Below are 23,161 nucleotides of genomic sequence, written 5' to 3'. Positions count from 1 at the left end.
TCCTTCCGAACGTCTAGTCGAGTATCGCATTGACCTAATCCCTGGAACTATCTCGTAGCCAAATCTCTATGAGGATGATGTGTCCAAGACAGCGGTCAGGACTCGATGTGGTCAGTACGAGTTAATAGTGGTGCCCTTCGGTCAAACCACTTTCCCTAGTTATGTAGTAAGCAAAGCAATTATACCCGTATACCCTTCCAAAAATCAAGACGATTGAGACTTAGTCGGCACCGAAGATACCCATAGAAATCCGTCAATTCTTGGGTCCCGCCGGTTATTATCGCAGACCCACCTAGAAATTTCTTTCAGAATCATCAAAACCTTAGCTACTCTGCCACATGAAAATATACCCTCTTGTTAGAGCTTATGTCCTGTTGAAGGTCCTATCCCAGAATGGCATGATATGCTTTGGGAAGTGTGGAAAACTACACCCGTGATACATTGGACTTTTCGAAATCCCCGCCAAAAAAAAAGAAAAATCAGAACCGTGAACTACAAACTTCGACTATCTCAAGGACTTAGTAGTATCCATCCTGTCTTCCACGTCTCGAATCTTTAGAAGCGCCTGTCCAACGAAACCTTAGTAATCCTTTGATGAGACCGAAATCAACGAAAGTCTGAACCTCATGAAAGAACCAATCGAAAACATAAATCAAAGGATTAAACGTACGAAACAAAGTCGCATCCCGATAGTGAGGGTTCGCTAGAATTTCAAGCAGAGACCCGATTCCACTTGAGAGTGTGAAGACCCGAAGCAGTAGCTTCATCCATATCTCTTTTCAATTCATGAACTGTATCTTAATCTTTGAATTTCGGGACGAAATTCCCTCTAACGGGGGGATAATGTGACAACCCGAAGTTCGTTCCGTCGTCGTAACTCGTTCCGTCTTTTAAAATTCATCGTCTTGAATTGTTTCCGTTCGTTTCAAAAATTAAGTCATTAATTTTGAGTTGTTATTATGACTTAATAATTGTCCAAATGCATTAGAAACTCATGAAAATGCCCCAAATTATTATTTGGAAAAATTTTAGTTTTATTCCGTTAATTTATAAAATAATTAAATCGGGTGCGACCAAAAGCCTCACTTAACATCAGTATCGAGTAGATTTCCACCGTGTCCCAAACCTTAAGCATATATAAAGTTGAGAGAGTCTCATTTGAAGCCTTTTTCACTCTCTCTCTACTTTCTCTCTCTAAAACTCGAAATCAAGCCAAAATCATCCAAATCAAGCTCCAAATCATCAAGGTAACTATCCTAGCTCCTAGTATAACACCTTTAGCCTTCAAATTCGTGATTTGTATGAGAAGTAGGACCATAAACATTTGTTTACGGTCCTGGAACCTCCTTAGGCCGTGAACACATGTAATAAGGGGTTTTGAGCCTTAAAACCCTTCCAAACCTCATTTGGAGCCAAGATATGACCTAAGGACTTACTTGCATGGACTTAGAACACCTTCAACTCTTCATTTAGGGTATGAACATGAGTTTACGTCTTAAGCATATGCTTGGACCGTAAACACCTATCCATGGGGAGTAAACTCAAATTAAGGTGTTAAAATGCCACTTACACACCTCATAAGTCTTAGAATGAAGTCTAAAAGCAACCACAATAAAGTTAAGGACCTTAAACTTTCTAAAACTACTCCCATAGGAGCTTACAGCCGTAAACCCCTCAAAAATGGGTTCTTAGGCCGTAAACTCCTAATACATGGTCAAATGGTACCTTAAACTCATCCTAAGACTTGTTTAATGACTTAGAAACACTTGTAAAGGACCTAGGACCACCAAAACACCTTAAGACTTGGCATATAAGAGTTTACGGCCATAAATTCCTAGTTTATTGCCGTAAATTCCTCTAATGGTCCTTAGGATGTTCAAAACCCATTCCAAAGCCTTAAATCCAAGTCTAGCATTAATCCTCAAGTGATATAAGGCCATTTAGCACCCTAGAACACCCCACCATGAGTTTACAGCCGTAAACTCATGGGGAGTGGGTCATTAGGGCCGTAAACCCTCTTATGAGTTTACTCTTAAAGGGTAAACTCCATATCTATGTCGTACATGTCTATAGATGTCACCCGGGTTACTCCAAACACTTGTAATGAAGTGTTTTCACGTCTTGGAGTGTATAATCCTATCTAAATTGTAGTTCAAATACTAATTAGATACAGATGTGTATCTTTTCATATTACATAGGAACCTCACACGTGTTCAAGCCCCGAACTAACGTTTCCATCCAATCAGGCACATTCTTCAATCGGTGAGTTCATACCCCTACCCTTTTTCAATGTTTTTCAATGTTTTCAGGGGGGAATACAAGCAAAAGTACAAGGAAATCTTGTACTCAAACTTGTGATTTCATTTGATCTATTTCGTATTTCATATGCTTTTAACATGGAAAACTGTATTAACCAATCGTTCAACTTGCAGAGTAAACCGTCATGTTATTTGTGAAGCTGCTTTTAAAATGTTATACAATTATATTTCACAAATGAATTTCCATATAATTGTTGCTAAAAGCATGAATCTTAAATCATTAAAATGTTCTTGATATAACTCCATGTAGATACGAAAGTGAAGGGATAATAACACACAGTTAGAAACAGAGCGAATACGAAAGTATAGTTAGAAACATAACGAATACGAATACGAATACGAATACGCATACGAATAGGAGTAGGAATAGGAAGACGAATACGAATACGAATACGAATAGGAATAGGAATAGGAATAGGAATATGAATATGAATACGAATACGAATACGAATACGAATACGAATACGAATACGAATACGAATACGAATACGAATAGGAGTAGGAATAGGAATACGAATACGAATACGAATACGAAAGCACGCCTTTGGATGGCGCCAAGACTTTGGAAATACAGTTAGTGTATGCCTTGAGTGTCACCAGAGTTTTGAAAATAATTCGAAACTACGCCTCTGGACATCGACTGAGTTTCGAAAACATACGCCTTAGGATGTCGACAGAGTTTCGAAGATACGTCTAATGTACTCTTTTGGAAATCACCAGAACATCGAATATATAGTTAATGTACGTTTCTGAGTGTATCCAAATATTCGAAAATACAACTAAGTATAGTAGATAATCGACATTCGAATGTAGGGTAACTAAGATATCAGAATACCTAACTAATACTATAAGTATGGTAGATAATAGTACATCGAAATCCGAACTAAGAACTATCCGCATCGTTTAGGAAAATATGGGATTTTCCTGGGATAACATTATTACTCATAATCGAATCGTGTAACGAATAATAACTAAACTGTTTTTATAAGAAAATATGGAATTTTCTTGGATAACAACTTTTCAGAAAACCAAAGGGAACTCATTCTTTTCAAAACTAAATCGCTTATGAACTCACCAACTTTATGCTGATTCTAAAACTGCTTGTATTCTCAGGTCAGCATTAGAGAGGTACATCGCGATCTTTTGGAGAAGACGGAGCGTATAGAAGACTCGTCTTAACTTTTGTTCATATGATATATATTTATAACCTTTGTAACTCTTTGTTTTTCAAACAATGTAAATATTTCTATGTAATGTAATTTTTTGTGTTTACTATGCTTACTATGTACATTGGTTGCGATATACATGATGTCCTCTGCCCCAGAACGTTTCCGCCTTAGGTTTCGGGGTGTGACATTATTTCTCATGTGAACATCGATTTGATTAACATGAAGATGCTTGGCCATTTTTCTAGAAGCCTTGGGTATACAAGTTTGGGGAACTGGTATCATATGCCCACCGAAGAACACAATGGGTTGTCAATGATTCCAATTCTGAATGATGAATGTTTGGGACCCTTCAAGAAGTTAGTTAGGGCACACAATTTCAGAGAGATTGAACACCTCTATGTTGAACACAGGCCTGTGTTTGTTGCAAACAATTTCCCACATTTTTTGATGAACTCACCAGCCAAACGTGTTGAGAAGCTTATTCACATGTTTGTAACAGAACATCCAATGGCATCGGTTGATGATGGAATAGCATACATCAATCATATGCTAAACATGAGAATTCCAAGAGGAAAAATGGAGGATGCTATGGACATGGCGAAAGAAAATGTCATAGCATGGAAATACATAGCCTAGGTGAATTATGTTATAATCTTTTTTGGGATTAATACAGACTACATATGATACTCTTTTTTCGTAATTAATACGAAACTCTTTTATTTAATGAAATGTTATATATTATGTCTATATGTGATGTTGTTTTGATTATATAGTATGTCTATATTTGATGTTATTTATTATGTCCCTGTTTTGATATATTGTGTTGTTAAAAAGGCAATGTAGTTTGCTAACACAGGGGTATAACAGTCAAGTATATGTTATTTGCCCATATTTGATGGTGTTTTTAATAGAAATGTCTTAGGGGCAAAATGGGAATTAGTTATCATATTAATTTTATATGTTAATTATGTCCATGTTTTGCATACTTGTAACTGAGTCAGATTTATCCCAGTTTTAGTTAATTGTTTTTTAAGATAGCAATGTACTTTGCAACTTAGTTGCACTCTAGATTTATGATAAAACAGGGGTATAACAGTCAATTCTATATTATATGTCCAGATTTGATGTTGTTTTAAATAGAATTGTCTAAGGGGCAAAATGGGAATTAGTTATCATAATAATTTAATATGTTAATTATATCCATGTTTTGCATACTTGTAACTGAGTTAGGTTTGTCCCAGTTTTAGTTAATTGTTTTTTAAGATAACCATGTACTTTGCAACTTAGTTGCACTTTGTATTTATGATAAAATAGGGGTATAACAGTCAATTATATGTTATATGTCCAGATTTGATGTTGTTTTAAATAGAATTGTCTAAGGGGCAAAATGGGAATTAGTTATCATAATAATTTTATATGTTAATTATATCCATGTTTTGCATACTTGTAACTGATTTAGATTTGTCCTAGTTTTAGTTAATTGTTATTTAAGATAGCAATGTACTTTGAAACTTAGTTGTAACCTGTATTTATGCTAACACATGCTCATGTAACAATTTTTGCCCATAGCAATTCGATCTATTATGCATCCACTCACCAGAGTTGCTATTACAAGGTCTTGTTTCTTTTTTCAAATCAATATGTAGCAAAGAAATCATAGTGGATGAGCTCGATAAGTTGCAAGAGGAGTTATGTGTAACCTTATGTCTTCTTGAGAAATACTTTTTACCATCATTTTTTGATGTGATGATTCATTTAACCGTTCATCTCACTAGGGAAGTAAAATTATGCCGTCCAATATTCTTTAGATGGATGTACCCATTCGAAAGGTTTATGAAGGTTATTAAGGGGCACGTGCAAAACAAAAATAGACCAGAAGGATGCATTGCATAAGAGAATGTTGCAGAAGAGATAATTGAGTTTTTTAGTCAATTCCTTAAAAGGATGGATACTGATGGTATTCCACCTGACAATCATAACAATTGTGGAATTCGTAAAGGTGTAGATAGTAGCTCTATTATGAACGGTACTCTTGTACCAGCTGCTAAATCGGTAGAAGTTTCTGCAGAACTATTCAGCAAAGCACATTTCTTTGTATTGCAAAATACATCTGAAGTACTCCCATATATCAAGTAAGGTTTTTTACATGTATGTTTTTTTATAATAATATTAACATTAACGTATTGACAGACGACACATGGAATTTTTGGAACATCTACACCCTACTAAACGAAAGGCACATCTAGAACAAGAGCATAGTAAAACATTTGGTCATTGGTTACGAAAGGAGGTATATTCTTTTCAAATATGTTGTGTTCTTTGTTATTTTTGTCTTGATTTCTTAAATTCATAATTTAATTACAATTCAGGTAGAGAGAGAGTTAGGGGCCTGTAGAGAAAGTATAACAGAGACAATGAGATGGATTTCACATGGACCCAATAAGTACATTATTAAATACGATGTATATGCTATTAATGGATATACTTTTCGTATAAAAGCTCGTGAAGGTAAAGTTTACCAAAACAGTGGGGTTAGTGTTGTTGCAACTGACACACACATCATTAAAGAAGTAGTAACATATGCCTCACAAGCACAACAAGTATTTTACGTGACAGACCCACTCGATCAAAAAATGTCTATTGTGTTCAAGACACCTCCCAAAAATTTCAAGACACCTCCCAAAAATTACAAAGATACATATGAAGATGTAGATGAAGAATTTAGTACTATTGTTCCTCATAATGATAATATATTGTCACGTGTAGACACACTTGACTTGCAGAAGGAAAATGATTATTTTCGTAATGATTGTCACGGTATTCTTATACGTATGGTACGTGTTTCTTAATGTCATGAATTACATTTGTAGCGATAATATTTTTCCTTTTTTTAACACTTAATGATCTTTATATTTTGTTTGAAGAAGGGAAATGCGTAAACTTGAGCACATCGTTATGTGGAGAATAAGAAAATAACAAAAAATGATGATGTACTTTACTTAATGTCTTTTTACCATATTATACCATCAAACTATTTTGGTGTAATATTCTTATAACTCAATGATATTTTTTTTCCGGTTTTTTACTGTTATATTGTCACACATGTTATAACATAAACTGCATGTAATAGCAATGTACTTTCGTTATGCAATGTTAAACAAGTTATGTTGTATTCACATCATTTATTTATCATAATATTCTGTTAAAATAAGTTGTATTCTTTTCATTTTTAATGGTGTATTATTTGGTGTAATTAAAAGAATAGTTGAGAAAAAGGCCAATTTGGTCCTTTCTTATAACTCTTATTCAATACGACATTATTTTTCTTTTATGACTATATTTACATATAGACACATATAATAGCTGTAAACATAACTAAATGCTACCTACACACACTATTTGTTTCTTTTTAAAGCCAATTCATAATATTTTGACATACAAAATAAAAGGTACATGACCATAAGTAACATATTCAATGAACGACCCCTAATTATAACGATAAGACATTATTTTTCTTTTATGACTATATTTACATATAGACACATATAATAGATGTAAACGTGACTAAATGCTACCTACACACACAATATTTGTTTATTCTTAAAGCCAATTCGTTATTATTTGACACACATAATAAAAGGTACATGATCATAAGTAAGCAATACTAACTTCTTTTAATTTTTTGTGTAAACTAAATACAACTAGTACAGAACCGCCCTATGGACACACAAATTTTTAGTGTGACCATATGTATCACCTTTTAGCTACTTTGTCTGTTATGTGGCTAAAAAGGCACCAGGTTATAGACACACAGAGAACTAACTCGTGTGACGATACTTTTATCTATTGTCTCTCATAAAAAAGTGTGACAATCTTAATCGATATATGTGGCTGATTGTGACCTATGGCCTCGGTGTTCGAGTGTGACTAATATTTGTCACATTTGGTATAATTAAGTGTCGTAAAAGTGTTGCTTGTCTATATAACGACCACACAATCTAATTTAAATGTATCCAAAGACAGTCTCTAAATTTTTTTAGAGACTTTTGGCCACACTTTTAAGAAAAAGTGTCACAAGCCATTTTTCGGAAAGTGTGACCGTATGTCATTTTTGTACTAGTGTCACATGTAAATCACAAGTGAATCACGTATCAATTACATGTAAATCACAAGTAAATTACATGTGATTCATATGTAAATCACAAGTGAATCACATATAAATTACGTCTATATGCACATATGCATTTTGTGTAAGTGTTCTTTGTTAATTATTTTTTAAAATTTTCTTGTGAATTTTACATTTAAATCTTAAAAGACACAATCGCATGTGAATATCACATTATATAATCACATGTTAATCTTATATGATATATACATGTGCGTGTTCTTGCATTAAATAATTTTTTTCCTGTAGATTTTGAAGAATTTTTGGAAAATATTGAAAAGATGAAAAGTGATAAATTGAAGAAAATATGGAAATTTTGATATGAAGAAATGATAACACTGTGAATCTTTGTAGTTTTTTTATATATTATTTTGTATCGAATAAAATACTTGTATTATGTTTATAGATTGATTAATAAAAATGAGATTTTTTATAATTACTTACGAATATTATAGTATAAGAAATATGCATATATGCATTTGAAAAAATATGCATATATGCACCTAAAACGTTGAATTTTTTGTTAAAAAATGTAGTTTTGAAAAAAAGTTGCATTTTTTTTATAAAAATCGTAGTTTTTTTTTAAAAAAAAAATATAGTTTTTCAGAAAAAAAAATGCAGCTTTTTGAAAAAAAAAATACAATTTTTTTCTAGAAAAAATGTAGTTTTTAAAAAAGAATGCAATTTTTTTTTGAAAAAAAAATGCAGTTTTTTAAATAATATTTTTTTTTCATTTTTTTTGAAAAATTCATGCTTTTTGAAAAAAATTAAAAAATCTCCCTTTTTTATAAAAATCGAAAATTATTTTTTTTTAAAAAATAAATCCAAAATTTTGAGTTATTTTGTTAATTTTTAGACATTTAGATTAATATATTAAATAACACAAAAAAATTAAACATTAAATGAGATTGGTAAGATGACGATCATGTACTTAACGAATTACTTTTGATCCACACTCTACTTTTAGTTCTCGGATTCTCGGGAAATTTTGAGTTGTCAACCGATCCAACGCTCTACATATTTTAGATTCCAAATATGTAGTCAATTACCAACTAATTAATTTTACCAAACACTCAAGATAAGGTGTTATAATCTCATACTTGATGTGATACTAAGAATTTATAAGTTTTGGTATATAATATGCGATTAATTTTATTTGAATAATTAAATTTTGTTAATTTGATAATATTATATTTCAAACGTTTAATTAGTATTGAAATTAAGTAGAAAGGGGTTAAATAATATTAACAATATTAATAAGCTAAATTAATAAATAAAAAAGGATTAAACAGAAATTTTAAATGATGAAAAGATATAAAAATGAAACTTGAGGGGGTTCAATTGAAGGTTTTATAAATCAAAAATGAAATGAAATTGAGTTTGAGGGTTGCATGGGAAAACTGTATTGGATAAGGGACTATTTCTGCTAAATTTGAAAACTTGATCACATGTTTCCATCTCTGCATCCATGCAGCGCAATACAAAGATTCTTTTCTCCAATTCACACCTGAAATTTGGGATTCCTTCGAAAGCAATCTGATCTTAACCTCAAATATATTGTAGACTCTTTCCCATTAGTTCGAATCCTCTGCAACACACACCGGATAAGATTTGTTTTTGTGAAAGGGCAGCGTATGCTTATCAGGCAACTGATATGACCTTTGTTTTGTTTTTTGTGTTTCAAAATTATAGTTACAATAATGGTCCCTTATTTTTATCTCTTACTTCCATGAGACCCCTAAATCCACATTCTTTTTTTATATTTAGTGTATTTATAAACGTGTTTGATGTGGTCTAGATATGGTTAACTTTAGTAAAAAAAATCCTATCTTTTGGTATATTAATAAGTCTATTAAAATCGATATCCACACTTTAAAAAAAAAAAAAAAAAAAAAGAGGAGACATAGGGAACACTATTTAATATTTACTTTTATACTAAAATTGTCAAACACTTTACCAATTATAAAAACTGAATCAAAGTTATACACTTGCTAGATGTGGGTAAATGGAAATTTGTCTTTGAGTAACCCGGTAACACTTTTTTGTCATATTTTAAAGATTACAATTAGTTAATATGTTAAATATGAGTGTATATATATATATATATATATATATATATATATATATATATATATATATATATATATATATATATGTTAAATCTTCCTATTCTAATAAATGAATAGGGTTATTCTCCTATTAACAAATGTCATAATATTAACAGTTTTTTAATATTATATGTCATCTATCATGCCAATGTCATATGCCATCTATCATGCCAATGTCATCCTATTAATTCTCCATTTTAAATTTTAAATTCTCCACTCTAATTACATTAAATTAGTAATTGATTATTCATTTCAAATTTTAAATTTTAAATTTTACACTTTAATTACATTAAATTAATAACATTAAAATAAAATAAAAAATAAAATAAATATATATTATAAGATGATAGTTTTAAGTATTTTTTTAAATCAATGATTATAATTTTAAATAACTAAAAAATATATCTTAATTAATAATTTATTTAAAATATTTGATAAATAATTTTGAGTTTTTTCTATGAAAGTTTAATTAGTTTTATAATCGTGATTCTCACGGGTTATAAACTAATATGAGTATATAAAGAGTATGATTACAACATTAATTTAGGTTTTAAAAACCAAACCATTTATGATTTTTTTACTAATAATAATACCTTTTAGATGACATTTGAACAATTTTCATTTTAATTATAATTCAATTTATCAAATTTTTGGAAAGAGAAAATATGAAATTATGAAGATTTCTCAAAAAATCCGAAGCATTTCTCTCCAAGAATGAGAAACACAAAATCTAAAAAAAGTTGCATTCGATTTAATAAATTTGTATTTCTCCAATTAATCTAATATGAGTAACATAAAACTCCTATTATACCCTTTTATGATCCCATTATACCCTTTTATGATGTATATGTGGATAAGGTCGTACAAATCATTTAACTTTACTTACCAAAACCAGTAATATAAATAAACAAAAAACTAATACTATATTTCTTAAAGTATAATTCATTTCATTAAAAACTATCAAATTTTATAATAGACGGTCCTATGTATTTATTAATTTATTTATTATTATTATTATTATTATTATTATTATTATTATTATTATTATTTTGGTTAAATTTTAAGTTTACCAAACATTGATGTTTTATTTTCCAAGTTTTACAGGTAAATGTTTGAAATTCTCTAGAATTTCTCTGAAATGACTTTTTTTTTTCCTAATTATTTCATGCTACAAGCTTTTAATGAAGATGACCGCTATAACCCTCACCCTCTCTCTTTCTATCTTGAGCTTCTTTTTGTTAAATTACTACATATTTTGACTCAATTTATGAGTTTGTCTGATTTGCAATATATGACTTGTTTGCCGGAAAAGTGCCAAAGGGACGTGAGTTGTTTGGTAGAATAAGAACACATAGGAATTAAAAAAGAGACAAACATGGTCCTCAAAATATAGTTATTTAACATTAAAGCGACAAAGTTTCAGATTGACACTGCTAAATAAACCACACAAGAAAAAAAAAAACCAAGAAAACACAAAAACGAAACAAACCACACAATAACACAAGAAAAAAATACCAAGAAAAAACACAAACAAAACACAACAACAACATCATCATCATCATCATCATCATTCTCCTTCTCCTACAAAAACACAAGAAAAAACCAAAAAACTTCCGTCAGAAAACAAAACATGATTTGCACCGATATAAAGTTTAAATTTAAATAAAAATTAACAAAATAACCTGTTACTCACTTTGATCGGGCTAATGCCTCTTACAACATTCCCCTGAAGAACACATATTACACCCACAACCAACACAGTACCCAGGCTCCACTTCTGGTGGTATTGTAGGAGAGCCACCAGCTAAATTAGTTGACCCAGAGGCCTCACCAGAGTTCATACCTGAAAATATTGCAGGAGGAGTGGTTGGCGAGTCTGGAGCGATAACTCCAGACATCTCTGCAAACACAGCATCGTACAAATTTTGTTGGTCGTCTGGAAGCAAAGACGAGTCCCTGGCTAAATCAATTAAACAGCGTCTTTTACACTCCTCGCCCTCCGCTTCAATACGTATACCGGTTTCTGCATACACGTTAGATTTCAGAGCTCCTGCAACTACATTCCAGTCGGATATGCTAAATTGTCTAGGAACTTTTTCGAAGCTGTTTCTAATTTGTAAAACTGCGTGAAGAAGGTCCACATCATCGTATTGTCGCGACATCTGAAAATACATTGATTATATAAGCAAGAATACTTAATAAAGATGTGAAGATATGTGATATTCTGAAAATCATATACAAAACATATACCTTCTTCTTTTCGGGCTATGGCAGCAGCTGGGCAGGTATTTGGGTTGTTGTTGTTGTTGTGGTGGTGAGCCTCCTCTCCTTTTATAAGAGAGGGACAATGGCCTTGATTCAATTTTTTCAATTATTCATCTCAGTAATTCGAATCCTCTGCAACACGCCATACTTGTTTTTGTGAAAGGGCAGCCTATCATATGCAAGCATAAAGCCTTTGTTTTGTTTTTTTTTTCTTTCAACAGCATGGTTACAATAATGGTCCCTTATTTTTATCTTGGTCTCGTTAATATTAGTAAAAAATCCAATATTTTGGTATATTAATTAGTCTAGTAGAAACCAAATTCATACGTTTTTTTCTTAAAAAAAGTGGAAACAATTAGAAGACTATTTAATGCTAAAATTGTCAAACACTTCACCAATTATAAAAACTGAATGAATGTTATACACCTGGTAGATGCGGCTAAATGAAAAATTGTGTTGAGTAATCTGGTAACACCTTTTTGTCACATTTTAAAGATTATAATTCGTTAATATGTTAAATATTAGTATATAAACAATATGATTACAACATTAAATTAAGTTTAAAAAACCAAATATTTTACTTATAATAATACATTTTGGATTGCATTTGAACAATATAATTCAATTTCTCAATTTCTTCAATAGAGAAAATATGAAATTACTAAGATTTCTCCAAAAAGCTTAAACATTTTAATCTATAAGAATGAAAAACACAACATCCGAAAAAAAATTTGCATTCAGTTTAATAAAATGATATTTCTCCGATTAATCTAATATCAATAACATAAAACTCCCATTACACCCTTTTATGATCCTATGGATAAGATTATATAAATCATTTAACCTTACTACAAAAAACAGTAGCATAATGAACACAAACTGTAACGTCTCGAAATCCAAACTAAAAATTTATTTTTAATTATAATATATGAGAGTCACCAGTTACTTATTTTGAAACTGATACATTACAATCAGAGTATAAATTCCAGGACAACATGTCAAACGCGAAACATAAGGTGTGCGTGTCATCCAATCAACTCGAGCTCTTCCTTTTGAAAACAAAAAGTAACAGAAACATAAACTGAAAACCGTAAGCTTGAAGCTTAGTGAGTCCCCCAAGAGACCATACATAAACTGCCACGACTATCTCCGTGGTCTTTCATATAACTGCCCCGACAACCCTGAGGTCTTCCATATACTTGCTTTGGTAACCCCCCGAGGTCTCCCTTTATCCGCCCCGGCAACCCCGAGGTCTTCCACACCTTTGCCTCGGCAACCCCCAAGGTCTTTCATACATTTGTCCCGACAAACCCCGAGGTTTTTCATAGAACTGCCCCGGTTACCCCGAGGTCTTCCGTACAACTGCCCCGACTACCCCGAGGTCTTCCATACAATCATCACACATACAACAAGCATAACATAACCTATTCTAATTGGTTGGCATTGGTGCCTTCAACCCACATAAACAGTCCAGTAAGAAGACTCACCTCAAACGTTACGTGAACCCTACACTGTTGTTGCTGCATCGGCTCCTCGAACGAAGCCCAAAAACCAAAACAAATCAGTTAATAACTTATAGCTTACCCAAGCACTACGCCGAAAGATGGCCCAACCATCCAGGCCTACTAACGGCCCAAGCCCATTGGTCCTTCTAACGACCAAATCCATTGGGCCCACTAAGGCCCAATATCGAAACCAAGGTCCAAAAAGGTAAGCCCAATAACAAGTCCAAATCTTAATAAATTCCTCAGCCATAAACGGGTCCAAAAATATATAAGCCCAACCCATAAACAAAACCCCAAAGCCTAAAAGTGGGAAGAAGCCCAAAATCGCATTGTTCGCTTTACGCTCGGCGTAACCCTGGTACGCCCCATGTACTGGGCTGACTGGCTGGCAAACGGGTTGGCTCGCGCGTATGCTCAGCGTACCACTATGTACGCCCCGCGTACGACACCATTAAGCTAAACTTCCATTAATCCCTTTTTGCTTAGGACCAGAAGTCCAAATCTTAGATCCAACTCTTAATCAACATCTGGAACCATAAAGTCACGGACTTGGTGACTTTGGATGCCCCAAAAGGACCTAAATTCAAGAAACAACACTCTACTTTCATTAGATGGACAACACCTCATGCATGGATGATTCTTAACCCTGAAGGTGGCAACTTTATGAACTTATAACCTCATAACTACTAAGAGTAGCAACTCAAGGCTATTGGAGTGGTGTCCAACCACTAGATCTCATCCATGTGATCAAAATGGGACCAAAACTCACATAATCTTAAATCTCAACTTCTAATAAGCAAGGTTAAAACCCTTTACCTTTAATGAGCTAGAAATGGAGCAAAGAGTTAAGATCCACAAGCCTTCCCTTGATCCACCACCTTGCACAAAGCTTTCACTCTTGAATATTCACGAAAACCCACCAAAGATGCACACAAAGAGCTCATAACACTCTTGGATGAGGCTAGGGTTCAAGATTAGGGTTTTAGGACAATGAAGGCTGACAGAGAGGCTAACACTTGGGACTTAAGGTGTTTATATAGTGAGCAAACCCTAAATTTTACGTTTTTGGAATCCAGCTCATTATGATGGGCGTACCAACTATACGTTGGGCGTACATCCCCCAACACCAGCATCCACGTTTCCTCATTACGTGGGGCGTACGTCCAAAATACGTTGGGTGTAATTGACAACCCACGCTTTTCAAGCACTCCAAGGACTAACTTGCAACATTTATATCTTCAAGGCTTAATTGCAATACTTTATAACTTAAAGGGTCTTAAAAAACACTTAGAAATTCCATAAGGTTACAAATCTCCCCCACTTGAATCAAACTTCGTCCTCGAAGTCCGCATCCGAAACTAACTCTGAGCAAAGCTCCCACATTTCCTTCGCAGGCCCTCATGTTCCCTCCGAACCCTTTCGATGCTAACACCGATTTCCCATTAATCCCACTACCTTAGGCCTTCTTTCCTGAACACAAATCGCTACCGGTCTCTCCCGAAACACCTGAAACTGACTACTTGAATATCCTACAAAGAGTCAACTAAAACTTATCAACCAAACAATTCCTTGACTAATAGACATGAATGGTGATATGGGTCCAACTAAGCTCCTTCGGCAGCTCCGACCGATGTACAACCCTGCCCATCCGGTCCAAAACCCAAAAGGTCGTCAAAAGACATGAGAAATTAACTCCTACCAATACCTGGCCACTCATTCCGAACCCGGGAAATTACTGATACCCAAAATATATACCCCAACCATTCTTGATCTAAAACCGAACCACTAAGGATTACCTTGGTTCAACAACCACTATGGTTACCTTAGTCATTCTGATTCTAATAAACTTTCCAACCCATTACAATACAAACGATCACTCGAGAGATTCCTACTAGCTAATACACAAACCTACCAATCTAGTGTGTGCTACGACTACCCCCTGTAGTCTTACAACACTATTGATACTTCTCCTCAACCTAGTGAATGCAACGACCACCTCTGCAGTCTTACAACACTTCCGTTACCGCTTATCAAACTAGTGAATGCTACGGCTACCTCCACAGTCTTACAACACTTCCACTCCTGCCATGGACTCACCCCATGGTCTTCTCACCACAAACCCGATGCTACATGTAGTCGAAAGTTAGATAGACGGTCGAACTGATGGTCCACCTGAGAGAAAACAATCAGACAAGAACATCCTAAATACGCATCAAACTAAGAGTTCTCGGGCTATCCAACCTCACTACATATGATCCCAAAACTATTACTAATTCCTTGCAACTTTTAATTACGAAAAGCTTGACGATCTCTCTCTCCTAATCATGAATTTTGGTTCGATCAATTCTTGGATTTGTTCCCTCATCCCCAGTGGTTTTCCCCCACTTGGATTCTAAGTACCACTTCCCATCCTAACAATGCGGGAATCCTCCATCTATCCCAAAAAAACACAAGCACTTAGAAGACCCACTCGAAACATTAGGTAAACCACAATCAATGACAAGAAAAGGACTGGATCAACAAAGAAATTCCACACCACAAACAATACATCTAATAATCCACACAATTAACAAACTTCCATAAAAGTAGACAACCAATGAACTAACTCATTCCAAACTGATCATAATACAAAATCCATCAAGCTCATCATCATCGCCATCGTCATCACCGTCATCATTATTGTCATCGTCGTCATCATCATCCTAATCACCATCATCATCATCAACAACATCATCATCATTATCATCATCATCGTATTCCTCGTCGTCGTCATTGTCTTCATCGTCATCATCATCGTTGTCGTCATCATCATCATCATCATCATCAGTATCATCAACAACATCATCATCATCATCATCATCATCTTCGTCATCATCATCATCATCATCGTCGTCGTCGTCATCATCGTCATCATCATCATCAACTTCATTGTCATCGTCATCGTCATCATCATCGTCATCATCAACATCCTCATCGCCATCATGATCATCGTCATCATTGTCATCATTATCCTTATCATCATCCTTATCCTCAGAAACCACATCATCATCATCATCATCATCTGTAACGGTCGTAGATCCAGGCTAGTCAATTTAGAGATAATAGGGGTCAAAAACGACTATTTGACAAAATATTATTTAGAATAAATAATATTAACCAAATTGTAGAATATGTCGCAAGGGTTCCGTACATATAAATAACGTTGAAATCCGAGTTATAACGAAGAAGTTATGGACCGTCGAAGTTTTACGGCAAAACCGACACAACACCGGGAGACGTAAATAGTGAATTTATGATGGATGAATTTTTAGCCGTAGAAATCTAAAGAAAAGTTGTAGTATACGTTAACCCGAGAACATACAAAAAAAGAACGCCCATATCTGACTTCGTATGAGGAAGTTATGAATTTTCTAAGATTTGGCTTAGTAGTGCATAACCCGAAACTCGAATTTTAGATCGAGCGGTTTTTGGCCTATGCGGCCTAAATGAGAATTGAAGATCTCATTAATAAGAACTCAATGGTAAAAAGACAGACGAAAACAGAGTTTGTATGTAGAAGTTATGAATTTTACGCAGTCATTTAACATTATAATATCCTCGTACTGTTAAATTTAAGATCGGTCGAGAGTTAGCCTACGGAGTCAAAATGAAAGTTCTAGATCTTATTTTTACCTATGCATGGATATAAAGGACGTCAAAAATGGAGGTCGTATTTGAAAGTTACGGATTTTAAAAGTTGGAAGTGTGTTGTGCGAAAATGGGTGATGTGGCACAATCTTGGCCATTAGTTTCTCCCCAAGTCTTGCCACTAGATGGTGACATGTGACACCAAGTTCCGCCATTTTTCACCCTATAAATAGAACCTCTCCCACCCTCATTCTCTTCACACCTTTCCCATTCTTTCTTCTCTTTACTCTCTCTCTCTCTAGAACCTCTCTCTAGCCCCGAAACCCCCGAAAAGCCTAGGGAGCCTCCCTAGCACGAGGCGGAAGCCCCGGAGTGCTCGACGGTCCGAGAAGAAGAGCTTTTTGGCTCGGGAACGCTGCTCCAAGCAAAGCCCGGTTTTCTATAAAACCCGGTGTAAGTGAGCTACGCTTACGCTATTTTTAATATAGCTTTTATTTTAATTATAGTAACGTTATTAGGAACTTATAATAAGTATTTGGACTATTATTATGGGTTATATAAGTATTGTTTAATGCTTATATAGTAGTAATAATAGCTATACTATTAATTAGTCTCGACGAATAATATACTAAACTCTAGTGGTAATAATACTAGGTTTCGTCGAAGGAAATTATTTTTAAGAAGCGAAGCGCTGTTTAAGTTCGGAATCACCACCTTTTCAAGTGAGTGCATGGTCCCTTTCATCTTACACATAGATATGAAGTATTTAATATAAATTATATGCTATGTGTACATATTGTTTGAATACTTGCTGTCTATGCTGGGTGAAATATTTTTATACACGTTTTAAATGATTTAAATTGTATATGTATTTTATATCTACAAAACGTGTTGGGTAAAACATGGGTAGATGTAATAGTTGATGTGTGACCAAATAAAATAATGAGAGGCCTCGATATAGATGTTATTGATGATCTAGTCATCTAGCGGAGTATAGATGACGACCATGGACTATTCTAGACAGTACAGTGGAACGCTAGCAGGCTCGCAACCTGTAGGTGTTTATTTGAACTGTGTGCTCACCAGTTGTACTCCATCCCCCACATGGTTGCCTTATTTGACATGAATTGCCAAGGAACCCCCGAAGCATGTGTTGTCACCTCGATGAAAGTCCCTTAGACTGGGTCCCTTGTGTTAGATGTTTTAGGGACATAAAGTGAGGATAACGGGAATGGGTAATCGGGTTTGTTTGGTTTGATAAAGTTAATAAACTTATTTATTGTGGGTTGAAAACCCTAAGTACTCACCAGGTTTCCCAACCCGACCCACTCAGTTTATTTATATCACAAGTGTTGATCTGAAGTCACATTACACTGAGAGATTAAGGAGATATAAATCACTAGTGATAATGAATGTAAGTTCTGTTTATGCTTATGTTTCTATATTGACGATGACATCCCAAATGTTTTAAAATGAATAAAAATACTTTTCTTCGGAAATGCTTTGATAACGTATTTATCATGTTTTACTAGGAACAAATTCCGCAACATTTTTATTAAAAGAGATACTCTGATTTTATAAAGCATAAAAAAAATCGGTCTTTTCTGGACGTGAAAATGGGGATGTCACATAATCATCATCATCATCATCATCCTCATCATCCTCATCCTCATCATCAACATCATCATCATCATCATCATCGTTGTCTTTGTCATCATCATCATCATCTTCATCCTCGTCATGCTCATCGTCATCGTCATCGTCATCTTCATCTTCATCTTCACCGTCATCATCATCGTCGTCGTTGTCATCATCTTCATCTTCATCGTTATCGTGATCGTCAACGTCAATGTCATGGTCGTCGTCATCGTCATCATCGTCATCTTCGTTATCATCATCGTCATCGTCATCGTCGTCATCATCATCGCCATCATCATCATCTTCATCATCGTTATCATCATCGTTATCCACAAGCTGCAAGCCAAGTGTACTATACAAGGATCAAAATGTAACTTATATATACACAAGGGGTAATAGTGAAACTGTAACATCCCAAGTTCAGAAGCAAGAGTCCGGGGGTGTAAAGTGTAACTTGGAAAGGATGGACTCGGCGAGTTGGAGCTGTAACTCGTCGAGTCAGAGCGTGTGTAGATCAGGTGATAAGTGGCCTGACTCGCCGAGTCAGCGGCTGGACTCGACGAGTCAGTGCTGGAAGAGGAAAACCCTAATCTTAGGGTTTGCACCCTATTTAAAGGACTTAATGTCCTCCCCTTAGCCCCCTTACTACCCTTTGAGATCCAGAAACCCTAAAAGCGTGAATGAGAGCCCTTGGAAGCAATTTGGAGCTTAGATAAGTGATTTTGTGAAGAGATTTTGAAGATCAAGGAGATTTGTGGAGATTCGGCTTATTCTTCAGTGGGAGGTCGTTTTGGAGGTAATGAATTGTTATCCTTGGCCTTCTCCTTTCTAGATCCATCTTTCATGGAGTTTTAGGGTTTGTTTGGAGATAATATGATGAGATCTTGGTGCATGAGTTAGATCTGGAGCTGAATCTCCATATCTAAGTTCTATTTTGATCAAATATGCAGAAAGCCCTTCTAATTGCTATGCAAAAGCCATTCCCCAAGAGTTAAGTTCCTTTCTATCTTGGTTTTTGGAATTATGGGACATGAAGCACGTAAAGGTAGCAACTTTATGTTGCTAAGGCACTCTAGGGACCCAGATCTATTGTTTGGAGCAAAGGAGTAGATTTGTATCTTTCGATTATAGGAATACCTGTATCAACTCGGTGAGTCTGGGAGATGACTCGGTGAGTTGGGCTAGGGCTTCAGGCAGTGAGTCACATAGTGACTCGGTGAGTCGCATGGGTGAACTCGGCGAGTCATATCATGATGAGCTTGGACTCGATGAGTGGAAGAACAACTCGGAGAGTCTGATGAAGATTGTCGTGGACCTGGCGAGTAGGTTCTTGGATTCGGCGAGTCAGAGTGCAAAACCCCTAAACTCTTATGGTTAGATTTAGATCAGTGAGTTGAGTGGTGACTCAGTGAGTTGGGCAGGATAGGACTCGTAGATTGTTGAACTCGACGAGTCATGGGGTGACCCAGCGAGTTGAGTTGTGTTATGAGAGTTTACTTAGTTTAGGAACTCGGTGAGTCAATGGGTTGACTCGGCGAGTAGGGTCAATCAGGAGGGTGGTATTTGACCAATTTGACCTTCAGGGGTATTATGGTAGTTTTTGGATTTTTATGTCATTGGATCATTGATGATTATAAGTGTTGGAGTCGGAGGCAGTGCTTCAGGTTTGTGCTTTCGTGATTCAGTTCAACAGCTACAAGGTGAGTTATCATCACTATATCAACAAGGTCTAAGGCACCAAGGCTGGCCCTTTATCGGTTGGGAATCCGGGTATTTGTTTGATATGTATTGATTTGCTATGTCTGCATCCTTGTAATTAGGATGGTATAATGTTAGTGACCTGGTTAAGGTCGGTATCCTGGTATATAGGGTAATGTTATGTTAGTGATCTGGTTAAGGTCAGTATCCTGGTATATAGGGTAATGCTATGTTAAGTGACCGGTTAGGTCGGTATCCTGGTTAGGATGTTGTTATGCTGTTTGATCCGATAGATCGGTTTGTCTGGGGATTATTATGTGATTGACTATTTTATGTGCACATGTTGGTTTGACTGAGGTTGGGTTGAGGCTGGTCCTGCTTTGTGTTATAGGCCAACATACCTAGGGCGGACCGGATAGACCATAGGCCCAGAGAGCGGTCCGGATAGGCTCAAGGCCCCAAGAGGGCGGTCCAGACGTGCCGAGGCTCGGCGAGTGGACCAGACCGACTGAAGGCCTGATGCGGGCAGACCAGTCATACTGCAGACTCAGAGAGTGGACCAGGTGGACGGAAGGCCTGGTGTGGGTGGATCAGTCACACTATAGACTTGCTATGCATGGTTGTTCTGTATAATGATATGATTTATTATGTGTATGGTTATGTGGTTGGTATTTTGGGGGTAACTCTGTAGCACCTGGTTCCTGGTATGTAAAATTTACCTAAGTACTTTGCATTTTTAGCCTTGGACTCGACGAGTTGTAGGCTCGACTCGCCGAGTAGAGCCGGGTTATGGAACACGTTTAAGTTGGCGACTCGGCGAGTCCATATTCTGGACTCGGCGAGTCCCCGTTGTCTGATGAAGCCCTAATTTCAAGGGTTTGCACCCTATTTAAAACATCATATGCGCCCCCAAGCTCGCCCCCTTCACCCTCAGAGCTCCCTATAACGTCCTAACCTCATTCCTTGTGAGATTGAAGTGCTTTTGTGTGATTTCTTGAAGATTTTGAGAGAAAAAGGAGAGTAGATTAAGAAGAGAAGAAGGAGGCCAGACATCTTGGTGTTATTTCAGAGATTCCTTGAGGTATAACTCAGTTTCCTTCTGTTTTCATGCTAAGAGTCCCTTAGATCTCCATTGAAGTCCTTCTTGAGCCATTTCCAAGCTTGATTATGAATTAGGTTTGTGAGTTGATTAACATTTAGATATAGGCATGATTGAGCTCCAGGAGCTCGGATCTACTGCCTTTATGGAGCCATATTGCATGAAAGCCCTAGATCTACTCTTTTAGTGCATTTTGAGCCCTAAAACCTTCATTGGTGTTTATTTACATGTAAAGTTGGAAACTTTACGTGTTAATCAAGCCCTAAGAATCCAGATCTATGAATGGTATGCAATGGATTCAAGCAGAATCGAGTGTACAGTTCTTGCATGCATGCGACTCGGCGAGTCGTTCTTCTGACTCGGCGAGTCGAGCCGCGAGTCCCTGATTCCCCCCCCCCCTTCGTGTATGCTGAGTAGCAGCGAGTCATGGATGGACTCAGTGAGTCGGAAGCCGGACGCATCCATGGAGGGACTCGGCGAGTCAATGCCCTGAGTCGGCGAGTCCAGGGCAATCTTCTTGCCTCAAGAACAGACTCGGTGAGTTGTTCATACAACTCGGCGAGTCTCAGCGTAGAGTGTTCTTCGGGTGAAGATGAACTCGATGAGTTGTTCATACAACTCAACGAGTAGGATGAAGGACTTTTAGACATCAGTTTAGAAGGAAAACTCGTCGAGTCAATGCCTAACTCGACGAGTAGAGACGGGATTAAGGACAATCGAATGGATAGGGACTCGACGAGTTGGCGAGCCAACTCGGCGAGTCGGGTCAACTGGAAGTTGACTTTGACCTTGACTATTGGCTTGGTTAGGGGTTAATGGTCATTTTACCCTAAGGTCGATTAGCAGTATTTGACTGAGTGTTTGGTGGGAATTACAGCAGGAGGATTTCCGGAGCAGCAGTAGCAGACAGACAGTCCCCACACAGATCAGCAGCTACTACGAGGTGAGTTACCTTCTAGTAGCAGTGGGTCTACGACCACAATGCTGGCCCACCAGTAGGTGTTTTATGATAGATGATTGTCTCTATGATATTCATCTAGGGTTACTACTACCTATGATATGTTTATGTACTAGTATGATATGATGCTATGTGCTAGTGACAGTAGGGGGAGATAGTCCACCAGATTACTGGTCGATAGGGCCGAGGGGGCAGTTATGCCCATCCATGCTAGATAGATTATGTGATATGTGTTATGTGGTAGTAGTAGGGGGTGAAATAGTCCTCAGTATCCGGTGAGAGGACCGAAGGGGAGACCAGCACCCATATATGCTAGTCAGTATCTGGTCGTAAGGATCGAAGGGGAGGCTAACACCCAGATATGCTAGGCAGTATCCGATCGAGAGGACCGAAGGGGAGACCAACGCCCAGATATGCTAGTCAGTATCCGGTCGTGAGGACCAAAGGGGAGGCCAGCACCCATATATGCTAGGCAGTATCCGGTCGAGAGGACCGAAGAGGTAGGTCGGGCACCCAGATATGCTTGGCAATATATGTATGTTACGAGGTTATATGGTATGTGGTACAGTGGGGGAACTCACTAAGCTTTGTGCTTACTGTTTACAGTTTTG

General features: G+C 36.2%; 1 long non-coding RNA gene across 1 annotated transcript; it reads right to left on the bottom strand.

The window, feature by feature from the left end:
* Positions 1–11,136: 11,136 nt before the first annotated feature.
* Positions 11,137–12,176, bottom strand: LOC145062640 (uncharacterized). The gene is made up of 3 exons (XR_013687647.1): positions 12,011–12,176; positions 11,454–11,922; positions 11,137–11,341 (listed from the first exon to the last, which is right to left on the bottom strand). It is a non-coding gene; the product is annotated as an uncharacterized LOC145062640 (long non-coding RNA).
* Positions 12,177–23,161: the final 10,985 nt, after the last annotated feature.

The sequence above is a fragment of the Lactuca serriola genome, chromosome 7 (assembly GCF_051521515.1).
Source record: "Lactuca serriola cultivar US96UC23 chromosome 7, Lser_US96UC23_V15, whole genome shotgun sequence".
NCBI lineage: Eukaryota > Viridiplantae > Streptophyta > Magnoliopsida > Asterales > Asteraceae > Lactuca > Lactuca serriola.
The sequence above is the reverse complement of the archived record's forward strand: the minus strand, read 5'-3'. Positions and strand labels throughout refer to the sequence as shown.